This window comes from Eutrema salsugineum, unplaced genomic scaffold (assembly GCF_000478725.1).
Source record: "Eutrema salsugineum unplaced genomic scaffold, Eutsalg1_0 scaffold_11, whole genome shotgun sequence".
Taxonomy (NCBI): domain Eukaryota; kingdom Viridiplantae; phylum Streptophyta; class Magnoliopsida; order Brassicales; family Brassicaceae; genus Eutrema; species Eutrema salsugineum.
In genome coordinates this window covers 9670638-9676880 of record NW_006256901.1, presented here as the reverse complement: position 1 = coordinate 9676880, position 6243 = coordinate 9670638, and the positions used below count along the sequence as shown (strand labels likewise).

The window sequence follows — 6243 nt, the reverse complement described above, 5'->3', positions numbered from 1 at the left end:
TTTGTACGATTTCTAGTGTAAAAACGATTTAGGAAAGTAGTTTTACACGCTGCCCACATTTTTAGTGAAGCAGGTGGCAAAGATTTTACCCATTTGCTGGCCTTATCTCTAAGAGAGAATGGGAAAAGACTACACTTGTTGTAATCCGCATTTTCTGTAATGGTTGCACATAATTCTTCGAAAGTCTCGATATGGTCTATCGGGTTTTCGAATGAATAACCATGGAATTGATTTTGTTGAACTAAATGGATATGTTGTACCTTAATTTTGGTTTTGCCATCCTCTGGTAAGGCTGGTTGAATAGCTCTTCGATCTCCCATGAACTTTTCAAGTGAATCAAAACTTCCAATCAGTTCATCATCATCTTTGTGTTTGACCGATCCGATTAGCTCATTGTCATCATAAATCGGTTCTTCAAACTCATCATCAGTCAGGTCATCATCACTTGGATCACCATCCACACGATTTGGTGGATCACCAAGAGTCCCAGGAACATGTTCCCGATCTCTCATCGCAGAGAAACCTGAAAAAATTCAAAAGAAAAAGTAAAAATAAACAAGTGTTCTAATGGATTTAAGCTGGGATTCGCAACGAAACAAATATAAGTCCCCGGCAACGGCGCCAAAAACTTGATGCGAGTTGTAAACGGGGTTTGTTGTTTTTCGTTTTACTAAGATTCAGGTTTTAAATTTATAACCCCTAAATGTCTGCAAGTGCACAGATGTGCGCTGTAGTACTTAGGGTATCGATCTACAGAGACTTAGTTGTTTCAGTACGAATTCAACGCAACGCTTAAATCAGATTAGAACTAAAAAGGTTTTGGTTTTGGGTTTTTGGTTGTCACTAAATCTAAACTAGAAAGCTAAGCAAGTAAAAGCAAATAAAAACGAAAGCAAGTAAAAGCAAATAATAAGCGATTAAACAAGAGGCGATTTGAAGCAAGGAACAAGCGAATGAAAAGCAGATAAATAGCGATTAAAAGCAAATGAATTTGAAGGTTGTAAGCTATGGAAAACAAACGTTGGGGCTCAAGGGGTTTCGCAGGGATTCATGGACTAAGCTATGTCGATTTTAAACAAGTGATAAAGGTAATCAACTACGTATGTTCTAGAACTCGAGGCACGGAAGTATGAATAGCCTACTTTCGCAGCACTAAACAACTATCTCTCGTAACCCTAATCAGTAGGTTTCCACTCTGATTCTGGAAGGGAGAAGATGCAGTAGCAGAACAAGACTCATCAATATTCACAACTCAACTACAGGTAGGTTTCCACTCCTATAGAAGAATTGCTCGTTTCACCCTAGTTCAGACAATCAATGAAAGCTTTCGCAACATATCATATCAGATCGGCTTCTAAGTGGCCAGCAAAGAATCATGCAGTAAGATTAAAGGCAAACAAAGAACATCTAGAAGATTAATAATCCTAAATCTATCGATTCATAAGCAAAGACACATGAAATTCCCTTTGAAAAATCCCTTTAAACCCAACTGGGTAACTACTCAAACATATTGTAACAAAGCATCATAAACGAAATTGAAAGTGCAGGAAACTAAAGAAAAGAGGGAAGAAAAACGAAGAACGGAATCGCAGATGGAGGCGCGATGATGCTCTCCTCGACGGCTCCTCCTTCAAAGGCGGCGGCCACCTAGGGTTTGTGAAGCTCTCACACGAAATCTCTCTCTCTCTCTCTATCTTATGTCGTCTCCACACCTTTAGGAATGACCTAAAGGGGGTATTTATAGCTTCTGGGGTGGTCCTGGACACTTAGGGCTTGAAAAATAACGAAAGGAGTTGATCTGGGTTTTAATTAAGTCGTCGGAAAAGTGAACGACCAAAGTCCGCGGTCGCGGTGGCTCTACCCGCGGGAAAATGGGTGTTTGCCGCGGTCCCGGCTCTTGCTCTCTTCCGGAACTGCATTTTCTATCATTCTTGCATCGGGAGTATCTGAAGATCTAACCGTTGGATTGTCTCCAAACCAAGTGGATTAGAAAGCTGGTTGGATCCTCTATGTTGTCTCAAATTTTGGGGTTGATCCGACGGTGAGAAGGTCTTCATCGGTTGTCATACTTCTGACGGTCTGCATTTATCCAAAATTGCTCATTTGTTCCAAATAGCATATCTTTGCCCAAGTTTCCTGTAAAGTCTTTTGAAACTATAAAACATTGAAAACACTTTAAAAACCTTTGAAAACAGAGTTAAAACACCTGCATAAGACATTATTATGATCCATAAAAGTGGTCAAAATACGGTGTTATCATTTGTCTTGCTTGCTTGTTTAATTCTTAATTACTGCTTGTTCTTGTTTGCTTTATGTTTTTAGATCACTTAATCACCAACCTGTTTCATTAGACTTCGATTAAGAATTGATCCTCATAGTCTTAGTGCCTAGATACTCTCCATTTGGATTGACCCTCAAGTGCTACAACACAAGAGGTTAATTGACCTTAGTGGGCTAAAACCTACTATCACAGAACTTCGAAGACTTAGACGAACGCAAGGAATGGCCAACGACGACCAGCCTGGAGATCCTATTAACCGAGCTTTAAATATGGACCAAGACGGGTCCGAACATGGAGAAAATGAAGAGAATGATCACAGAGGAGGTGATTATGCTCGACAAGATGGAGAGGAGGATGAGGTTCCTCCAAGAAACCACCAGAACCGCGAAAGAGAAGAACGTGAAGACCTTGATGCACCCATCAATGCAGCCGATGGTGACCACCAAGGAATGCAGCCGAATGGGCGCGCTAACCGCCCTGTGCAGCCAGCAAATCAACACCGAAGACAAGCCAGGAACCATCACATATATGATTTTGATGCACCTACTCAAAATTTCCAAAACCGATCTGCAATTCAAGTTCCATTTCTGAACCGGAATGAGTTTGAAGTGAAGCCTCCAATCATCTCATTGGTGAAACAAAACCAATTCCATGGAGTTCCTTCTGAACACCCAATGGACCATATCAAGCTCTTTGAAGAAATCTGCAGCATGATGAGAACAAACCAAGTTCTAGCAGACTATTTAAAGTGTAAGTTGTTCCCTTTTTCATTAGCAGACAAAGCTCACCGTTGGTTGAAATCTTTGCCTGCAGGATCGATTACTAATTGGGAAGAGTGTAAAACTGCTTTCCTGAATCACTTCTATACTAAGTCAAGGTCGAACTTGTTGAGAACAAAGATCTCAAGCTTTCAACAAGGACCAACTGAATCTTTCTATGAAGCCTGGGAACGTTTTAAGGAGTATGAACGTGATTTCCCTCACCATGGATTTCCTGGATCAAGCCTGCTGAGCACATTTTATCGAGGTTTGCAACCAAAATACAAATTTTCGCTTGATACAGCTAGCAATGGAGATTTTGGACAAAAGACGATAGCCCAAGGAAGAGCCCTCATCAAAAATTTGGCTCAAGCCAATAGCAACGATTGTCTTGAATACGATCGCTCGACGAAGCAAACCGGAACAGACAACAAGGAGATAAACGAGTTGAAGAACATGATGAGCCAGCTTCTGAAGAGCAACAATCGCCCAATCCATGCTTGTGAGACCAACAATGGCGCAAAAGATGAAGGACCTGGTGATATCAATCACATTAATCAAGCCTTTCAAGAAGAAGAGGTGAATTATGTAGGAGCACAAGCACCATACCCAAATCGCTTCAACAATGGCTTCAACAACAACTTCCGGAATGCAAATTACAACAATCTCTCTTACTGCAATCCAAATGTGGAGAATCCTCAAGATCAGTACTACCCACCACAGCAAAAATCCTTCCAAAACAAGTTCCAAGGTGGAAACTTCGGAGGAACAGGAGCTTATCAACCGCGACAGCCATATAATTACCAAGGTACGAGTTTTAACAATCAATTTGTACAACAGCAAGGAGTCACGACGAACCAGCTAGCTTCACAAATCGGTAGACTTGAACAGTCCATCCAACAGGTCGTTATGACGAACGAAAAAGCATCTAAAGACATGAACGTGAAGGTTGATTGCATGTACAATGACCTGAACGGGAAGTTTGAAGCTTTATCTCCGCACGTCAAAAACCTAGACGTGCAAGTTGCCCAAACAGCCGACTCTATGAAGAGGCAAAGTGGAGTTCTTCCAGGAAGAGTTGAAGATAACCTTAATAGGTTTTGCAACGCCATAACCACATTGCCCGAAGAAGAGGCCAGAACCGATAGAAAGACAGAAGAAGCCCCAATCTTTGTACCACTTTACAAGGATATCGATGCCAAGCAGCCACCATTTAAGGTACCTCAACGATCACCGTTTCAAAGGCTTACAAAAGCCGACGATCCGGGACATTTTGTTTTCTAATGTTTCATTTCACAGACTGCCTGTGCGATTCAGGAGCCAATGTCAACATCATGTCAAAGACATTTGCGAAAAAATTGGGCATAAAAACCTTCAGGACATCGACGGTTAAGGTTATCATTGGAGATTCATCTCAAAAAGATACTGAAGGGGCGATTCATGATCTACAAGTTCTAGTGGGAGACAAGATTGTTCCAGCTGATTTCCAAGTCCTGGAGATGGATAAAGACAAGGAGAGGCCACTCATTTTCGGGAGACCATTCCTAGCTACCGTAGGAGCAGTAAACGATCACGTAAACCGGCATGCTGTTTTCCTCAATGTAGATTGCAGAAGATTTTATCCGACTATCCTAAAAGATTTTCCAAGCAAAGGAAACCGGCCAAAAGAGAAAGAAAAAGAGAAGCCGAAAGCTTTTGAAAGATCAAGATCATCATTCCACCAGATGCAACAGAAACTAGTGAGTACCAAATCCAGGAGCTGATCGAAAACACAAAAAGGGTTTTAAACAATGTTAAAGTCCGAAAGAAGAGTAAAGGAAAGAAGACGGCTCCTCAAGGAGAAAAAGTGGAGTGATAAGGGCACATCAAGTGGAGTACCATTCAAATCAGCCTGATTCTTCATACCTACGTCGAGCAAAACGACTTAAAACAAAAGCGCTTAATGGGAGGCAACCCATTTAGGTACTCCTTCTTTTAGTTTTCTTTTCCTTTTTAGAATTTATGCTTTCTTTTTCTTTTAAGTTTCAGATATTTTATAAAACAAAAACACAAAAAAATCAGAAATTAGAAAAACCAAGAAGAAAAAGATAGGTTTTAAGCTGCTCGGCCCGGCAAAGACCTGAAAGTTGGACGAAGGCCGCAGGAGAAAGGGCCGCGGTCGTGACCAACCGACCCGCGGCCAAGGGAGCATCGACCGCGGCACCGTGAATGTCACCGCGGCCGAGCCCATGATCGCCGCGGTCGCGCGTCTCCTGACCACGGCCGTTGGTCGGTGAGATGAGAATGCGGATTTCCGCTGCTTTTCAAAGTTCCCGATGATTTCCGGAGCATTCCTGGTGAAGCACGTTAAGATTTTCCGTAAGTTTTAAACCTCCGTTGCGTGCAAGACAAGAAAGGTAAGTTCCCGTAAACTTATGAATTCCCGGAAATTTTCCGTTTTGGGTACAAAAACGCTTTTTAAAGAAAGGGAATGCACTTTTTGGATCAAAACTCCTTTTTCTCTTCTCTTCCAAAAGACTTGGAGATTTAGGAGATAGAACACTTTTTTCAATTCTTAAGCTTAATAAGAGATTCTTGGCCCAAACCTCACTCTTTTTCAAAGCTGATTTCAATTATGTCATCAAATCTCTCTTTCCAGCAAGGTATGAAGCTCAAACTCGCCATTTTTATTTGATTTTTGAACTTAGGGTTTACTTAAAAAAACCCAAATTTTGATTTATTGATTGTGGAAATAGCTTAAGAACAATAGATTTTCCTTTCAGGTTATCTAAAAATCGATTTTAACACCTAGCTTAAGAGGAATTGAGATTTTTGAAATTAGGATTCTACATGCTTTATAAAAATCGAATTTGGAACATCAAAATGGATGAATCTGATTAAGTCTTGTGTGATTAGTGATTAGTATTAGGTAACCTATAGATTTGACATGGAAATTGCTCATTAAAACTGATTTTTAGAAGATATCTATGTTGAGAACATTAAAAATCCGAATCTAATCATGAACTACTCGATTTCTTTGATTCAATATCAATTCTGCTTGCTCATGGTTTTAATTAATCTCTTTATACTAGTATAGGTATAACTGATCGTTAATGTGTTAAAATCAGCATCCATATTCACTCTTTTTCCAAGAATCATCTCGTCTTGCAGAAAAATGGAACAAACCAGATCCCGAAGAAGCCGTCGCACTGGTGACAGCTCTGA

General features: G+C 40.7%; 1 non-coding gene across 1 annotated transcript; it reads right to left on the bottom strand.

Annotated features, from left to right (window-relative positions):
* Positions 1 to 3167: 3167 nt before the first annotated feature.
* Positions 3168 to 3272, bottom strand: LOC112090104. The gene has a single exon (XR_002901460.1). It is a non-coding gene; the product is annotated as a small nucleolar RNA R71 (small nucleolar RNA).
* Between the last annotated feature and the right edge of the window lie 2971 nt (positions 3273 to 6243).